The sequence below is a fragment of the Budorcas taxicolor genome, chromosome Y (genome assembly GCF_023091745.1).
Source record: "Budorcas taxicolor isolate Tak-1 chromosome Y, Takin1.1, whole genome shotgun sequence".
NCBI lineage: Eukaryota > Metazoa > Chordata > Mammalia > Artiodactyla > Bovidae > Budorcas > Budorcas taxicolor.
In genome coordinates this window covers 5,348,330-5,367,681 of record NC_068936.1, presented here as the reverse complement: position 1 = coordinate 5,367,681, position 19,352 = coordinate 5,348,330, and positions in this window count along the sequence as shown.

Genomic DNA, 19,352 nt, shown 5'->3' with positions numbered 1-19,352 from the left:
AAATATATGTCGCCCAGTACTTCCAAATCCTCCTGTTCGTTCATTAGGAAGAGCCAAAAGGGGATGATAAGGTAGGATAAGTATTTGAACAATACATTCCCCAGCTAACAATGAAAGTGTAGTAGAAGTAGAAACCACAATCAAAATTTCCCCAACATAGTCGGGGTCTATTATCCCAGGAATTATGGTTAGACCTCAAAGCCGCACTGCTACGGCCTAATATCAAACCAAAAGTGCCTTTAGGCAGTGGTCTGAATACATTTGTTTTTAATTTGTAAGTACCTCCTCCTGGTGACAAAAGAACATTCTCAGCTAGTGGCAAATCAGCAGCAGGACTCCCTGAAGTAGCAGACCGTAAGTCTGAAAACATCATTTGAAGTCCTTTTAATGGGGCATCGACTCGTAACGGTTGCTGGGAGGGAACAGGGTTGGGGTAGGTGGGATGGCAGAAGGGCAGAGAGGAGAAGTCCCTGGCATTTTTCCTGGGCCCCAAGGACTTAGGCCCGCAGGATAGTTTCCCGGTATCACGTTGCCCATTTTGTCTGTTTTAGATTTGCACTCATTAGTCCAATGAAGCCCCTTCCTGCATTGGCGGCAAGGTCCAGGAGGAGTCTTATTCCTCCCAGCAGAAGATCTGTCTTTAGGAATTGCAGCTTAATCAGCTTTTAATTTCTGACATTCTCTTCTCATATGACCAGGTTTCCACAATGAAAGCAGTTACCTCTCTTTTGTGGTTTCACAGCTTTGGCCAAGGCTCTAGGAAAGACATTAGCCTGATGCCCTGTTCCTCCTACTCCCGAGCAGACTCTGATATATTCAGATATAGATGCACCCTGTCCCTTTAATGGTCCCAGTATACATTTGCATTCAGGATTTGCATTTTCAAATGCTAAAGTTTGTAATAATATCTCTGAAATTTCCTCCCTCCCTACAGCTCATTCCACAGCTACCTTCAATCTTGCTAGAAAATCAGTATATGGCTCATTGGGGCCTTATATTGTTTTAACAAAGGAGGGCTGGGCATGGCCAGTAGGCACCACTCAGCACCATGCTCATAAAAAGACCTGGTGGACTTGTTGTAAGTCCTGGTCAGAGTACTGAGCCTGTTCTCTTAAAGCCCGGTATTGGCCCTCTCCCATTAACTTGTCCTCGAGAGGACCAGGGGGATTCTGTTCTTCATTAATCCGAGCCTGCTTTCTAGCTTCTTCCTCCCATCAGCTACAAAGTTGCAACCATTGAGAACCCTCCAAGACAGCTTGAGCAATAGATTCCCAATCTAACAGAATGATTAATTTGTCTTTTCCCAGTGATTCCAGCATAGCCAAAACAAAGGGAGATTGAGGACCGTATTGCGCTACTGCAGCTTTAAGATCTTTAAAAAATTTATATTCCAAGGGAGTGTACTGAATATTTATCACGTTGTCATCTTGCTGTCTCTGGATGGGAAATAATTGTGGAGGATCAATAAAACCACTAGGGGGAGCAGGTAAGTCATCATCATAAAGCATAGACAAAGGAAAGGAGAACCGACAATGTTCCCTGCCCACATCCGGTGGATCAACCGCAGTGGGGAAGAGAGAAGCATGAGGAGGAGCAGAAGGCGCACATTTCTTTTCCTCCTTACGGGATTTCCACCATTCCTGGAATAGATGGGTCATTTCTTTAATCCCTTGCCCTCCTCTGATAAAACCGAAGAAGCCTCTGAATCTGATTCTGAATTATCAGATGTTTCACCATTTCCAGAAGGAGGCTTACTTGTATCCTTACCTTCAGGCAATGCAGAAAGCCCACCAACATTTGGCACATCCTCATAAATTGCCTCTTCCTTCACTGAAGCATTAGATTTAGTCTCATTATCAGTAGATAGCAAAGTCAAAGCCTGTGTTACAGCATTACATAAAGTCCATAACTTCAAAGGGCTCACATTACCCTTCTGATGTTGCTTTCTCAATTCTTTTTGAATTATTTCCCACTCCTTCAAATTTAACTGTAACTTAGTTTGATATTGAAATCAATGACAATATTGCTCCACCAAGCGAAAGAGCTCACTCAATAGATGCGACGAGACCTTAACGCCTATGGAGTGGAGAAGTCCTTTGACCAACTCCATGTATTGTGTCTGTAATGATGATGAGGAATTCTCCATGATTTTCTGAAAGTTCCCCTGCTAAGGTGAGGAAGTCCCCGTGAGTTTCCCGAAAGTTCCCCTGCTATGGATTTAAAATCCCCCCGGGGTTACTCACCCTTTTGGTTTCACTCGAGCCCCATGTTGGGCACCAGATGTTGGAGATTGCGAGTGAAATGACACAAAGACAAGACACACACACAAGAGAAAAACACAGCTCCGGCCGGAGGAAAAAAGAACTGTGCAACCAAGATTGCGGTTTACTTTTATATAGCCCCCCCTGGGCAGAATTCCAGACTGTATGACTAAGTCTTCTCAGTATAGCGCATGTGCATAAATGTTATCGTACAGCAAAAGGGAGTGAAATTCCTGCTTACTGCAGAGTCTGTCCAGAGCCCTTTCTTCCTCCTTATCACAGGAAGGGAATGTTCCCTCGTTTTCGAGGGACCATTAAACTCAAGGCTGTGTACAGTCTCCTTGGCAGAACATCTTGTTTGCAAGCACGTTCAGCCCAAGCAGATAGTCCCGTTTGCAGGCACATCTCCACTTTCCCTATTGTGGCTGCATTAACTTCCTTCAGCGGCCAAAGTACTGTAGTTTCAGCTTTAGCATCATTCCTTCCAAAGAACAACCAGGAATGATAACAACTATTTACACAGTGGTAGTTTTTGCAGGGAAATTGTTTCTTATTCCCTTCAACGTCTACCTGGAGGTATTCAGCCACTGTTTTTGTCACAGATGTTTTTAGAATCTGTTGAGCACATGTCTCTTGCTAGAGGAGGTTCATGTGGATTATGAATTATGTGGGTATAAGTTTATTCCAGCTTTCACCTTTCAACCTCTCACCCACTGACACACTTTGATAAATGTAATTTTTTTTTTTTTTAACCAGGAGTATAAGTCCATTTTACTTTTGTTTGGGTACCCATAGCCATCAGTGTTTTTTTTTGTTTGTTTGGTTTTTTTTTTTAAGGCCCTCTGGAATGTATATGATATGATATCTTTTTAATCTGCCCTTTTTATTTACTGTGATTCACTCTAGATTTCTGTGTATCCCAGAAAGTGATTTTTTTGAAATTGCTTATTGTTGGGATCATATTTCATTGTGTTTCTCTGTCATATTTTGTCCTCTTTTCATCTGCACCCAACAATTTTATTTCCTTTCATCTCTTGGGCATTGTGAATACTGCTGCAGTGCATGTTTTTGGGATTGGGTGTGTGGGTGTGTGTTTTCCTTGATCTGTTGGTTTTTCAAATGCTCTGGGAGTAGAACCTCCATGTGATATCCTATGTTCCCATTTTGTGATTCCAAGGTACTTTGATAGTCATGCCCATAAAGATTCTGACTGCTTATATAACCCAGTTGCATATAATGGTCCACTTCGCTAACATTGCTTTACTCTTTCTTGTCTGTAGAGTTTTGGATATTGGTCTGTTTGATTTCTCAGTAGTGATATTGCATTGCAGTGTAAGTATTTATATCACTGATAAGAAAGCAAATAAGGCACATTTTCAGAGGTTTCCTTCTTGGCATTGACTGGTATTTACCTACTGAAGTTTTCTTCCTGATTGTGTGGTTTATTCTTGTTTTTAGATCAGTGTGTGACCCCTGGCCATTTTGTAAGGGTAGGTGTCATTCAGAGCCTGGTCTCCTTAATCAGTGTGCATCAGCGCAAGGTTGAAGGGTTTTGCTCCCAAAAGCTGACACAAGACAACAGCATTTTCTTCAGGTTCTCTTCTTGTTACTATGGTAATTTCATGTTTAGAAGGATGAGCACGTTCATCATGTAAATGAGAGTAGAGTGACGTAGAAGAAGCCCAACTACCCCCTTATCCCCCAGACCTTGTGTCTCCTTCTTTCTTGGTTTTATTGTAGTTCATATTTCTTGTTTGACAAAGCTGATATACGGAGTTCCCTTTGTTGTGTCTCTACCTACAGGAGTCCAGCTCCAGCAGCCAGGGATTCAACCTGAGGGGTGAGCAGTGTTGGCAAGAAACTGAGGCAACCTCAGATTTCTTGGACTGCCTGTTTATTTCAAGCTTGTGATTCCCTTTTATACTTTTACAAAAGCATTAGGTTAGAGGTTTGATATTTTCAGTTCCCAGTGGCTCAGATTTGTTGTCTCCATAAATCATTGTTGCCCTCAAAAGGAGTATCTGCCTCAGCAATTCTCTTATCTACTTTTTATCATGTGTCCTTGTGAATACACTGTAACTCATGCTAATGTATGGGCTGCATACCACATTCCTCAGTTTATTTCTTATCTTTCCAAGTCCTGTTTGCCTCTAGTATCCTAAGCTCACTATTTCTTATAAAGGGCTTCTAGCTAATAATATCTCTAAAGCACCTAATTTCTATAAGCTATAGTATAATATGATAACATTATAACATTACTTAACTATTTAGCTTCTATTTTAATTATCCCTAAGACCTAAATTCAGCAAACATTGTTCCCATAAACACCTTCCTCACAATAGGCTTCAGATAGCAATCCCTCCTAGGGCCTCAAGCTGCGGTCTGTGTACTCACCGTGGAACAGTCTTTTGTAAAAGTCCTTGAACAAATGTCAGTGATTAACTTTATGAATTATTCTCTGAGCACAGCTGCAGAAGGCTTTGTGCCTTCTCATTTTCCTCTCGAAAACGATAAGCACCTTAATATTATTTTCAGTCAGCTCAGCCAATGAAAGGAAAAAACAAGTCAGAATGATAAAGCCTAAAACCTTCATTCCAGGTCTGTGCCTACAGAACAAAGGAAGGCGTTCAGGGCTGTGCCTCCATTTGTCAGTAATGCCTAATGCAGCTCCCAACATCTACCAATTCTTGCTCCCTTACACCAATACATCACTCTTGCTAAGTCTGTCCCTGTGGATTATGCATTTGACAGGTATCTGTGAGACACCATGAATTCCAGTCTTCCAATGTAAGGCTTCTTCCCACCCATCCCCTTCGTTAAGCATCAGGGAATTCACAGCACTGGCTGTCCATTTTATCTCAGTTGGGGTACTCACTGTCAGCAATATTGCCTGTCCTATTTGAAAGGTAAATCCTATGACACAGCTTTCATCTGCCCTTTTTCACTGACTCATTATCACCACAATTATCTGTACCTCTAACAATGACATTATTTCCCTCTTTCAATGCCTGATTCATATTGCATTTTGAACCCGTATTTCATTCCTTCATTCGTTTATCTCTCCTTCCTGTGTACTTTCTTTACTTTCATCTCTGGGCATTGGGAATGCTGCTGCAGCGCCTGCTGTCTTGCATGTGGTTTTCAAAAGCTGTGAATTTCTGAAGTATCCTAGGAGTGGAGAGGCCTAGTCAAACTTCCTGTCTGTTTTGTTTCTATGAAGTCACATGGACAGTGATTTTTATACAGGCACTTCCCACTGACATGCCATCACTATTATAAAAGGATCCACCTGACTAATGCTAATATATCATTTGTGGTCTGGACTGTTTTCCATGGTGGCCTTTTCCAGTGCTAAGTGTTGATGGCTCTTGGGAGCTTAGATTTAATATCTCTGATAAGAAACCCTTTTACATACTATTCATGGGTTATTTGTACTATTCATAGGGCTTTTGGTTTTTGAAAACACTTCGAGTTGTATTTACCTGGTGATGTTTACTTCCTGTGTCCCATTTTTGTTTTGTTTCTTTGTTTTTACTTTTTATTTTTAAATGTGTTTCCCCTGGCATGTTGAAAGGTAGATGTCACATTGAGTCCAGTGGCCTTGTGAATATCAGATGTCCATCAGCAATAATTTGCAGGCTGTAGTTATAGAGAGAAGGCCCCATGCTGCAAGGTATTTTTCATTCCCTCCTGTTTTAGAATGGCTAATGTTATCTTAGAGTTTTATGCTTGGTTGTACATTAGAGTAGAATGAGCCAGAGAAGACACCAAACTTGGTATCTCTTCACTCTCCTTAGATCAAAACTCCTCAGCTCTCCTTACAGTAGCTGTCCTAGTGCAGCCATCCTTAGCTTAACTCCCCTTAGCTTAGATCTCCTGAGCCCTAAGCTCAATCCTTCTCAGTCTCCTTATTGTAGCACTCCTTAAGACAGCTATCATTAGCTTGGCTCTCCATAGATTTCCTTAGCTCAGTTCTGCTTAACTCAGCCCTCCTTAGTACTGCTATCATTAGCTCATCTTTTCTTAGCTTAGCTTTCCTTAACACAGATCTCCTCTTGTTAGGTTAGCTCGCCTTACCTTAGCCCTCCTTAGTATAGCTATTAGCTCAGCTGTCCTTCAGTCAGTCAGTCACTCATCCTTGTCCAACTCTCTGTGGCCCCATGGACTGCAGTGCACTGGGCTTCCCTGTCCATCACCAACTCTTGGAGTTTGCCTATTCCCTCTGCATTTATTTGGACTTCTCTGTTTCTAGCTTATCCCCTAATTTGTATAGTATTTATCTGCCTTTTCTTTCCTTTTTGTTTGTTTCTCTCTTTCTTTTTAACTTATTGTGTTTCAGATCTCCTTTACTCAGGCTTCAAGGTTGAATTCTTTCTTCCTTTTGGTTTCTGCCCTCTTAAAATTGGTCCAGTGGTTTGTGTATCTTTCCTATAGGGTGAGATTTGTTCTGAGTCTTTGTTTGTTTTTCCTTTGAATGGCTAGGCTGAGTGAGGTTGTAATCCTGTCTGCTGATGACTAGGTTTTTATTTTTGCTTTGTTTGTATTTTGGATGAGGTGTCCTTCAGAGGACGCTACTGGTGATTGGGTGATGTTGGGTCTTGTATTTAAGTGGTTTCCTTTGTGTGGTTTCCTTTCTCACTATTTTATACTCCCTAGTGTAATTTTTCTGGTAGCCTAGGATTTTGAAGTCAGTCTTCTCATTCCAAAGACTCAGGGCTTGCTCTCTGGTCAGGAATGAAGATTCCACAAGTAGCTTGTTAAAGCATTAAATGAGATTATAAGATATATCCAAAGAGAGAAACCAAAGATGAACCCCAGACAAAATCAGGGAAGTAATAATTAAAATAATGGAATATACATATAATATGAGATATAAATATATGTCATATTATATATATTATATACATATATTAATTATATTTGTGCATTGCATTACACATAAATTACATATTATATACATATTATATATAATATAAACCCATGAGCAAAGTGAAAAAAGTCCAATGAAAATAAAGTACAGCAGATTGAACCAGCAAATAAAGCAAATACAAAAATTATATTTACCAGTTAAGAACAAATTATAACACAAACTAAAAAGCAAAATTAAAGTATCATGCCAAGTGGGGAATAAAGCAATGGAAACTAAACTAATAAATATGTTGAAGGAATACAAAAGAATGAAAGGAAAGAAAGAATAGATTTGCAAAATTAAATAGAGGTAGATGAAGATGACTTATACACATTAAAGATTAACAGCAAGGGTGAAAGAACTGTAGGAAAGACAAAGGAATACACGTAGAAAAATATAATAGGTTGAAAAAAATTAAATTATAAAAAAAGAAAACAAAAAATAATCATGCCTACCTAATTCTTCCCTAACCAGTACACTAGGCTGCAGTAGCCATGGAGCAGCCTAGAGGATACCAAACCGTTGCAAACCATTGGAGCCACCTGATCATTTCCATCAAAGAGTTGGCCAGGCGTGTTTGTGTCAGCATCCCCATGGTAGAATTTGTAGACTATTTCCACCATTTTTTTCACCAGCCCTCTCAATTCCTAAGAAGCCCAAGAGACCACCATTCTAGCTTGCCGACTACATATCTTAAAAAATATTGGAATACAAACCAATCCAAATGGAAGGTCTCCAACCCATGGAGATGTATACATGGTCCTCAGCCACAAAAATGGCTGTTATGAGTGCAAAACCACAGCTCCAGGCAACCTCACCATTAAAACCTACAGCTCTGCCAGACACATGTCCCCAGGATAGATAGAGTGGGTAAATTTGCAATCCTCTACCAAATAGACAGAAACACTGGCCTGAAAGAAGCACAAGCTGGAATCAAGATTGCCAGGAGAAATATCAATAACATCAGATATGCAGATGACACCACCCTTATGGCAGAAAGTGATGAGGAACTAAAAAGTCTCTTGATGAAAGTGAAAGAGGAGAGTGAAAAAGTTGGCTTAAAGCTCAACAGAGTTGGACTGTGAAGAAATCTGAGCACCGAAGAATTCATGCATTTAACTGTGTTGTTGGAGAAGACTCTTGAGTCCCTTGGACTGCAAGGAGATCTAACCTGTCCATTCTAAAGGAGATCAGTCCTGGGTGTGCATTGGAAGGACTGATGCTAAAGCTGAAACGCCAATACTTTGGCCACCTCATGCAAAGAGTTGACTCATTGGTAAAGGCCCTGATGATGGGAGGGATAGGGGGCAGGAGGAGAAGGGGATGACAGAGGAAGAGAGGCAGGATGGTATCACTGACTCAATGGACATTAGTTTGAGTGAACTCCAGGAGTTGCTGATGGACATGGAGGACTGGCATGCCACGATTGATGGGGTCACAAAGAGTCGGACATGACTGAGCAACTGAACTGAACTGAACTGAACTCAGCGAACTAGAGAAAAAAAATCCTCTTGACTTTCTGTCTGAACCAAGACTAAAAGGCAGAGTCTATTCTTTAGCACATCATGCCCAAGACATGTAACTGAGAACATTTGCAGGTAAAGTATCAGGCACAGGAAACCATGGAGCAGAGGTATAATGAATGTGAAGTAACATAAAAGTCTTTAGTGCCACTTTCAGAGAGAAAATGTTCATCTCCCAGATGAAACGGTAGATAGGATTCAAATCACCATAACATTCAACTTGGTCATAAAGAAGTGCAGTTTCACTCCATGGAACTTAATCAAGAAGTTTCAGTTCAGACTTGTCTGCAGGCTCAAATTTCCATTTCTCAAATGCTTTCATTTGATCAGCAGACATTTCAAAATATGCACAATATACATGTAATCTTGGAAAATGATAACAATTAAAAGAACAAAGAACCTTTCCAGTGCAAGTGAAATAGTGCTACTGGTTGCTGCTTAGATGGAGGAAGATGGAGAGGAGAATCCAATGAAGATTTCAGTACTAGGATCTGGCTTTTTGAACTAATGGAAGCAGCTCCAGACCTTCCTGGAGAGCTTGGGGACATTTTTAAATATTTAATAAAGTAATGTGGACTCTGGCCTCAAAGAGCTTTTGAAAACTTAATACATCAGGATACTATAATAGAAAAAGTGCAGTGCCACCACTTAGAAATTTGGGAGATTTTTTTTCGGGGGGGGGGGGGCGGGGGAGGATGTGAATTGTGGGAGACTTCTTTATCAGATTTGTTCCAACACATCGCATACTTAATAGAGTTGGACCCAGGATTCACCGAAAGATAGCCTGTTTTCTTAGAAATATTTCAATTGAGTTATCTTCAGCGGATTTACAATATCAAATATTTATGACCCCATGGACTGCAACATGCCAGGCTTCCCTATTCATTACCAAACCCTGAAGTTACTCAGACTCATGTCTATTGAGTCCGCGCTGCCATCTGACCACCTCAATCCTCTGCCATCCCTTTCTCCTTCTGTCTTCAATCTATTCCAGACATCAGGGCCTTTTCCAATTAATCTGATAATTGCATCAAGTGGCTAAACATTGGAGCTTTGGCCTCAGTCCATCCAATGAATATTCAGGGCTGATCTACTTTATGATGAACTGGTTTGATCTTCTTGAAATCCAAGGGACTCTCAACAGACTTCGACACCACAGCTCAAAATCATCAATTCTGCACTCAGCTGTCTTCATGGTCCAACTTTAAAATACATTCATTCATGATTACAGAAGAAACCATAGCTTAGACTAGATAGATATTTGTTGGTAAAGTACTTGCTCTGTTTTTAAATATAATTTCTAGGCTTATCCAGCTTTTCTTTCAAGGGGCAAGAGTCATTTAAATCATGACTTATGTCACCATCTGCAGTGATTTTGGAGCCCAAATAAGTTAAGTCCCCACTATTCCCTTTGTTTCCACCACTATTTGCCATGATGTGATGAGACCAGATGCCATGATTTTCATTTTTTTGAATGTTGCATTTTAAGCCTGATTTTTCAGTCTCCCCAAGAGTTTCTTTAGTTCCTTTTCATTTTCTGCCTTAAGGATGGTGTCATCTGAGTAAAAGCTGTATATAATTTAAATAATTGGGTTGACAATATACAGCCTCGGTCTACAGTTTTCTTGCAATTTGAAGCCGGTATGGTCTGCACTTCTTCTATGTTCCGACCAACATTCCTGAGGCCACATCTCACTCCCTGGATTAAAGCAGACTGGGTCTCACACTTCTCATGAAATGACACACGTTTCTGAACCCACATCTCTGTCCCTGCACTGAACCAGGCTGTGTCCTGCCTTTGTAAAGCCCCCGACAAACACTCTGGAGCTCACATCTTCATCTCTACAGTGAACCAGGCTGGGAGCTGAACATGTTCAGGGCCCCAACCAACAATCCTGAGCCTGTATCTGACTCTCAGCCTTGTTCCCGGCCATATTCAAGCCACTGACAAACTATCCTGAGCCCACAACTGGCTCCCTGCTTCTGAACTACGGTGTATCCTGCCCTTTCCGGTCCACACCCTGTACTGGGTGTGCTCCTGGAAACACTTCTGATCCCACATCTCACTCACAGCACTGAACAAGGCTGGGACATGCCATTGTCCAAAACCCCAACAAACACTCCTGAGCCCACATCTCCGTCCATGCGCTGAGCCAGGATGAATCTTGCACTTCTTCAAGCCTCCGACCAACATTCCTCAGCGAACATCTGTGTCCCTGCACTGAACTAGGTGGTGTCTTGCACTTGTTCAAGCACCTGACAAAAGCTCCTGAGCATACATAAAAGTCCTTGCACTGCACCAGTTTGGGTCTAGCCCTTTGGCAAGACCACTCTAACACTCCTGAGTCCCTGCACTGATCCAGACTGCATCCGGCCCTTCTTCAAGCCCCAGACAAACACTCCTGAGCTGACAACTTTGTCTCTGCACTGAACCTGGCTGGGTTCTCCACTTTCTCAATGCCACGACCAACCCTCCTAAGCCCACATCTTGGTCCCTGCACTGAACCAGGCTGAGTCTTGCACTTGTCCAAGGCCCTGACCAACATTCCTGAGATACATCTTACACGCATGCTGTTTTTGGAATATTCCAGCCCTTGGCATACAATCCTGAGGCCTCATCTCGTTACCTACCCCTAAATGAAGTTGTGTTGTGCCATTTGTCAATGCCCCAGGAAACACTCTTGATCCCGCCTCTCACTCCCTTCACTGAACTAGAATGGGTCCTGAACTTATGCAAAGTGCTAACCACTGCGGAGCGTCTCTCTGACTCTCAAGCTGGTTCTTGGCCTTATTCGACCCCAGGGAAACAATGATGAGCCCTCAACACGGTGCCCTGACCCTGAACTAAGGTGTGTCCTGCCCTTGTTCAATCCCCCAGGCAACACTGCTCATCCCACATCTCACTCACTATACTGAACAAGGCTGGATCTTGCACCGGTTCAATGCCCCAACCAGCATCCTGAGCCCAAATTTCACTCCCTGGAGGAATCCTAGCTTGGTCCTACCCTTGTCAAGTCCTGAGGGAAAGTCCTCAAACCACATCTCATTCCCTGCACTGAACCAGACTGGCTCCTGCCTTTGTTCAAACCCCCGACAAACACTCCAGAGGCCACATCTCCATCCCAACTGTGAATCTCAGGCTAGTTCCTGGCCATATTCATGCCACCGATGAAACCACCTGAGCCCATAACTCGTTCTGTGCCTCTGAATTTGGATGTGTCCTGCCCTTGGTCAATCTACCAAAAAACACTCCCAATCACTCATCTCCGTTGCTGCACTGAACAAGGCTGGGACATGCCTATGTGCAAGGCCCCGAGCAGCAACCAGAACCCACATCTCTGTCTCTTCACTGAGCCAGGCTGGCTCCTGCCTTTGTTCTTGTTCCTGAGAAACCCTTTGAGCCCACATCTCCGTCCATGCCATGACCCTGGCTGGGTCCTGCACTTGTTCAACGCCCCACCCCGTTCAACATACCTGAGATTCTATCTGACTCTCATGCTACTTTCTGGCCTTATGCAAGCCACCAGCAAACAATCCTGAGCCTACGTCTCGCTCTCTATCTCTGAACTATGGCATGTCCTGTCCTTGGTCAATCCCCCAGGAAACAGTTCTGATCCCACATCTCACTTGCTGCACTGAACAAGGTTGGGACATGCCTTTGTGCAAGACCCTGACAACTTCTCCAGAGCCCAAACCTAGTTGTGTGCACTGAATCAAACTGGCTCCTGTCTTTGAGAAAGACTCCAACAACATTTCTTAGCATACATCTGTGTCCCTGAACTGAACTAGGCTTGGGTCTTGCACTTGTTCATGCACCTGAGAAATACTCCTCATCCCAGTACTAGGTCCCTTCACTCAACCAGGCTGGGTTTTGCTCTTGTTCAAGTCCTGACAGACATTCCTGAGCCAACATATTGGTCCCTGCACTGAAGCAATCTGACCGTTCCCCATGTTCAAGCCCCAACAAACACATCCTGAAACCCACATCTCAGTACTTGCAGTGAAGCAGGCTGGGTCCTGTCCTCATGCAAGACCCCTTCAAATACTACAGAGCCTATTTCTCAGTGCCTACATTGTACCTGTCAGGGTCCTACACTTGTTCAAACCTTACAAATACTCCTGACCGGACTACTCCAAACAGGCACTGAACCAGTCTATCTTCTCCCCTTGCTCAAGGCCTCGAAAAATATTCCTGAGCCAACATCTGGTTCCCTGCATGGATCCACGCTAGGTCCTGCACTTGTTCGTGCCCTTGACAAGTATTGTTGAGCCCACATCTCAGTCCCTGCACTGATCCAGACTGGGTCCTGTCCTCGTTCAAGCCCCAGACAAACACTCCTGAGCCCACGTCTCGGTCCCTGCCTCTGAACTAAGGTATATCCTGCCCTATCCTGTCCACACCCTGAACTCGGTGTGTGCAGGAAACACTTCCGATCCCCATCTCACTCACTGCACTGAACAAGGTTGGGATATGCCTTTGACCAAGACCCCGAAACTCTATGGAGCTTACTTCTCAGTCCCTGCTTTGTACCCGGCAAGGTCCTACACTTGTTCAAACCCAGACAAATACTCCTGAGCAGACAACTCTGTACTGGCACTGAACCAGGCTAGGTTCTGCCTTTATTCAAGGCCTTTAGAAATATTCCTGGGCTGACATCTGTTTCTCTGCACTGATCCACACTAGGTCCTGCACTTATTCGAATGCTGGGAGCCAGTGTGAGGATCTCTGCCTATGGCAAAAGCCATAAGGAAGGAGGTTTCGGCCTATGTAAAGGCAGGATCGAGCTTCAGGAAACCCCTTGTTCCCAAGCATCTACCCCCAAAGGCAGAGTTTTCCTACTTTTCTGTTTTATGTTCTCACCTACACCTCTGACTTTATGGGGGAGGCGGGGGCTGACCCCCACCACCTCTCTTGGGGATGGAGTTAACTTGCAGCTAAAGTTAATAAAAATTCCTGGGTGTGACAAGTGTGTTTCAACTTACAAACTCCTTTGAAGGTTCTCTAGCCTGCCTGAGCAGGTTTGTCTGGCCACATGTGATTGTTTACAGCCTCCCAACTGTGAGAGGCACGAGATGCTTTAAAACTTTATAAATACAGATTCTTTTGAGAAGTTAGAAAATTATTAGTATAGTATTAGAAATTATATTGGTAAAGGTTTTTTTTCATTTGTTGAGCCAATATTTGCTGCTAAATCTCCATATTCCCTGCCCTTATAATAAATATAACTAGCATATAGGAGAAATACGTATTAACCTTTAAGATTAATCATGTTAAACCTTAGGCTAAGTAAATTCCTTTTCTTGATTATAGCCCCCTGCACCCTCACCCTATAGCAATACAACTTCATCTGGTTCCTTTGGACGGTGGTGCCTGGTTTAAGAAAAAAATCACCCCTGGAAAAAATTAGTTTTCTGGTTATCAGAAAGGGCCATAAAATGTCTGCAGGCCTCATGGCCAGAAGATGATGTAAAACCCCTAAGATCTTTGTATAATTTTATATGAAGCACCTGATTTTGACAAGGGTCAGGATGACCCCGCGTGACTCTGTATTCATCCCTATGTGTAACAAAAAGTATATAAGTAAACCTGAAAATAAAGAAAATGAATCAGTTTCTGGAAAGACTGATTCCCCCGTGTCGTTTCTTTCTTGTTCTCTGTTTTTATGGCTGAATTCCCATCTGGAGCATGGGTACTCAACAAGCCTGCTAATTTTGCCTGGGCTTCTAAGATCGGACCGAAAAGACCTCCGTGCCTCCTCTCCTCTGGGAGAATGGTAAGATGCCTGAGCCCTAAGTAGGTGGTGCAAGCTTCTTGTCTCAAAGCTTTATTGGTATCCCATATAAACCAAGTTATTCAGCCTCTTTTTCTCCACTAATTTTCCTACTACACTATTCCTTTCTAATCTCTCTTTATACTTCTAATTAAATAGCTTTTTCCTAGGATGCTGATTCCGTCTCCCCTTTAAATGGCCCTCGATTCACCAGGGCTGGACCCCAGCATTTGAGCTCTCAACATGTTTTCTTGAGCCATCATCTTAGACCATGCACTGATACAGACTGGGTTCTGCCCTTGTTCAAGCCCCAGACAAACATACCTGGACCAACATCTTGGTCCCCGCACTGATGTGGGCTGGATCCTGCACTTCTTCAATGCTGTGACCAACATTCCTGAGCCCACATTTCTCTCCCTGGATTAAACCAGGCTGGGACCTACCCTTGTTCATGATGACAAACATTCATGAATCCATGTCTCGGTCCCTGCACTCAACCAGGCTGCGTCCTGCCTTTGTTCAAACCCCCGACAAAAATTCCGGAGCTCAAATCTTCATCCCTACCATGAATCAGACTGGGAGCTGCCTTGTTTAAAGCCCAAACCAACACTCCTGAGCCTGTATCTGACTCTCAGCCCTGCTCCCGGCCATATTCAAGCCACTGACAAACTATCCTGACCCCACAACTTGTTCCCTGCCCCTGAACGAAGGTGTGTTCTGCATTGGTCAATCCCCCAGGAAACACCCTTGATTCTGCATCTCACTCCATGCACTGAACTAGAATGGGTCCTGCACTTATGCAAGGTTCCAACCAACAATGCTGAGCCTCTATCTGACTCTCACATTGATTCCTGGCCTTATTCGACCCCAGGCAAACAATAATGAGCCCTCAACATGGTGCCCTGCCCCTGAACTAAAGTGTGTCCTGCCCTTGTTCAATCCCCAAAGCAACACTGCTCATCCTGCATCTCACTCACTGCACTGAACAAGGCTGGATCCGGCACAGGTTCAATGCCCTGACCAATACTCTTGAGCTCACATCTAACTCCCTGGATGACACACCGCTTGTTTCTATGCTTGTCAAGCCCCAACGAACAGTTCTCAATGCACATCTCTATCCCTGCACTGAACCAGTCTGGGTCCTGCCTTAATTCAGGCTCCCAACAAACACTTCGGAGCTCACATCTCCATCCTGATTGTGAACCAGACTGGCTCTTGCACTTGTTCTAGGTCTGACCAACACTCCTGAGCCTCTATCTGACTCTCAGTCTATATTTATGCCACAGATGAAACATTCTGAGCCCACAACTCTGTCCCTCCATATGAACGTGAGTGTGTCCTGCCCTTGGTCAATGCCCCAGAAAACACTCCCTATCCCGCATCTCCATCAGTGCACTGAATAAGGCTGGGACATGCCTTTGTGCAAGGGCCCTACCAGCATCCTGAACCCACATCTCTGTCCCTTCACTGAACCAGGCTGGCTCCTGTCTTTGTTCTTGTCTCCGAGAAAACCTTAGAGCTCACATCTCCGTCCCTACCGTGAACCTGGCTGGGTCCTGCACTTGTACAATGCCCCGTGCCGTTCAACATTCCTGAGACTCAATCTGACTCTCAGGCTATTTTCTGGCCTTATTCAAGCCTCTGGCAAACAATCCTGAACCCACATCTCAGTACTTGCAGCGAAGCAGGCTGGGTCCTATCCTTGTGCAAGACCCATACAAACACTCCTTAGCTGACATATCTGTCCCTGCACTGATCCAGGCTAGGTCTTGCACTTGTTCAAGCCCTCAACAAGCTCACATCTCACTCCGTGCACTGATCCACACTGGGTCCTGACCTTGTTCAAGCCCCAGACAAACACTCCTGGACCCACATTTCTGTCCCTGATTCTGAACTAGGGTGTATCTTGCACTGTCCTGTCCACACCCTGAACTGGGTGTGCCCAGGAAACACTTCCAATCCTGAACTCACTCACTGCACTGAACAAGGCTGGGACATGCCTTTGTCCAAGTCCTTGACAAACACTAAGGAGCCACATTATCGGTCCCTGCGTTGTACCCCGCGTGGATCTGACTTTTTCAAACCTGCAAATACTCCTGAGCGGAAAACTCCTTACTGGCACTGAACCAGGCTAGGTTCTGCCCTTGCTCAAACGCTCAAGAAATATTCCTGACCCGACATCTTGATCCCTGCACTGATCCAGGCTAGGTCCTGCATTTGTTTGAGCCCTCAACAAGTATTGTTGAGCCCACATTTCAGTCCCTGCACTGATCCAGACTGCGTCCTGCCCTTCTTCAAGTCCTAGACAAACACTCTCGTGAGCCCACATATCCGTCCCCATGCTGAAGTACGCTGGCTCCTGCACTTCTTCCATGTCCCGACCAACATTCCTGAGCCTACACCTCACTCTGTGGTCTAAACCAGGCTGGGGACTACCCTTGTTCATGAACTGATAAACTTTGCTGAACACATGTCTCTGTACCTGCACTGAACCACGCAGTGTCCTGCCTTCGTTAAGCCCCTGAAAAACACTCCGGAGTTCACATCTTCTTCCCTACTGTGAACCAGGCTAGGAGTTACATTTGTTCAGGACCCCTACCAACACTCCTGAGTCTGTATCTGACTCTTAGCCTTGCTCCCGGCCATATTCAAGCCACTGACAAACTATCCTGAGCCCAAAACTGGCTCCCTGCCTCTGAACTTGGGTGTGTCCTGCCTTTAGTCTATCCTGCCCTGTCCTGTCCAAATGCTGAACGGGATGTGCTCCAGGAAACACTTCCAATGCCACCTCTCACTCACTGCACTGAACAAGGCTGTGACATGCCTTTATGCAAGTCCCCGACCATCAGTCTGAACCCACATCTCTGTCCCTTCACTGACCATGCTGGCTCCTGCCTTTGTTCTTGTACCCAGAACCCTTTGTGACCACATCTCCATCCCTGCCATGGACCTGGCTTTTAGTCCTGAACTTGTTCAACACCCCGCCCTGTTCAACATACCTGAGACTCTATCTGACTCTCAGGCTACATCCTGGCCTTATTCAAGCCACCGGCAACCAATCTTGAGCTGACACCTCACTGTCTGTGAACTATGGTGTGTTTTGCCCTTGGTCAATCCCCCAGGAAATGCTTCCAGTCCGACATCTCACTTGCTGCACTGAACAAGGTTGGGACGTTATTTTGTGCAAGACCCCAGCAACTACTCCAGAGCCCACACACAGGTGCTTGCATGAACCACGTTGGCTCCTGTCTTTGAGAAAGACTCCTACAACATTTCTTAGCACATATCTGTGTCCCTGAACTGAACTAGGCTTGGGTCCTGCACTTGTTCATGCACCTGAGAAATACTCCTCATCCCTATAGTAGGTCCCTTCACTCAACCAGGCTGGGTCTTGCCCTTGTTCAAGCCCCGACAGACACTCCTGAGCCCACATATTGGTCCCTGTACTGAAGTAGGCTGGCTGTGGCCCATGTTCATGCCCCGACTAAAAACTCTTGAAGCCCACATCTTGGTACTTGCAGCAAAGCCGGCTGGATACTGCTCTCGTGCAAGATCCCTTCAAACACTACTGAGCCTACTTCTGGGTCCCTGCATTTAACCAGGTGGGGTCCTGCTCTTGTTCAAACCCAACGAATACTCCTAAGCAGACAACTCTGTACTGGCACTGAACCAGGCTAGGTTCTGCCCTTGCTCAAGGCCTCAAGAAATATTCCTGAGCCAACAACTGGTTCCCTGCACTGACCCACGTTAGGTCCAGCACTTGTTTGAGCCCTCGGCAAGTATTATTGAGCTGACATCTCAGTCCATGCACTGATCCAGACTGGGTCCTGCCCTTGTTCAAGTGCCAGAACAACACTCATGAGTCCACTTCTTGGTCCCTGCCTCTGAACTAAGGTGAATCCTGCCCTGTCCTGTCCACACCCTGAACTCTGAGTGCACAGGAAACACTTATAATCTCACATCTCACTCACTGCACTGAACAAGGCTGGGACATGCCTTTGTCTAAGACGCCGACAAACTGTGGAGCCTTCTTCTCAGTCACTGCATTGTACCCAGCAGGGTCCTACACTTGTTCAGTCCCAACAAATACGCCTAAGCGGACACATTCATACCAGCACTGAACCAGGCTAGGTTCTGCCCTTGATCAAGGACAAGAGAAATATTCCTGAGCTGACTTCTGGTTCCCTGCACTGATCCACTCTAGGTCCTGCATTTGTTCGAGCTGTCAACAAGTATCGTTGAGCCCACATCTCAGTCTCTGCACTGATCTATACTGGGTCCTGCCCTCGTTCAAGTCCCAGACAAACACTCTTAGACCAACATCTTGGTCCCTGCACTGAAGTAGACTGTGTCTTGCAATCTTCAATGTCCCGGCAAACATTCCTGAGCCCACATCTCACTCCATGTATTAAACCAGGCTGGGTCTCGCCCTTATTCATGAACCAACAAACATCCCTGAACCCACATCTCAGTCCCTGCACTAAACCAGGCTGTGTCCTGCCTTTGTTCAAGCCCCTGACATACACTCCAGAGCTCACATCTTAATCCCTACCATAAACCTTTCTGGGAGCTGCACTTCTTCAAGGCTCCGACCAACACTCCTCAGCCTGTATCTCTCAGCCTTGCTCCTGGCATATTCAAGCCACTGACAAGCAATCCTGAGCCTACAACTCATTCCCTGCTCCTGAATGAAAGCGTGTTCTGCCATTGGTCAAACCCCAGGAAACACTCTTGATCCTGCATCTCACTGCATGCACTGAACTAGAATGGGTCCTGCACTTATGCCAGGTTCCAAGCAACACTTCTGAGCCTCTATCTGACTCTCAGGTTGGTTCCTGGCTTTATTCAACCCCAGGTAAACAATAACGAGCCCTCAACATGGTGCCGT